The 303-nt window shown below is 30.0% G+C and overlaps 1 long non-coding RNA gene across 1 annotated transcript in view; it reads right to left on the reverse strand.

Moving 5' to 3' along the window:
* Positions 1–303, reverse strand: part of LOC108631376 (uncharacterized) — a 772-nt gene extending 469 nt beyond the window's left edge. Inside the window, exons 1-2 of the long non-coding RNA XR_001916925.2 lie at positions 266–303; positions 77–193 (exon numbers count right to left, since the gene is read on the reverse strand). This is a non-coding gene — a long non-coding RNA (uncharacterized LOC108631376). The remainder of the gene's footprint in view (positions 1–76; positions 194–265) is intronic.

Here is a 303-nt window from a genome sequence, read left to right on the forward strand (position 1 = left end):
ATCTAAAACACAAAAAACCTAAAACATAATCAAAAAAGAAATTAAACATACAAATAAAAGACAACAAATGACTTACCAAACAAGGAGATGTTTGAAACAGCCCCAGAAATTAACAAACGACTTCTCAATTAATATCAAAATTACAAATTGTTCACCTGGATCATCGTCTGTTTGAACCCCTGATTCAACCGCCCTAAAAACAACAACCTGTAAAAACACAATTAATCCATGCAATGTTTAGGACAGAAAAAATTAAAATGATAACCTGCAACTGTTATAAATAGAATCCATAAAAAACTGAGA

This window comes from Ceratina calcarata, unplaced genomic scaffold, assembly GCF_001652005.2.
Source record: "Ceratina calcarata isolate Rehan_Ccalc_2016 unplaced genomic scaffold, ASM165200v1 scaffold89.2, whole genome shotgun sequence".
In the NCBI taxonomy this organism is placed as follows: domain Eukaryota; kingdom Metazoa; phylum Arthropoda; class Insecta; order Hymenoptera; family Apidae; genus Ceratina; species Ceratina calcarata.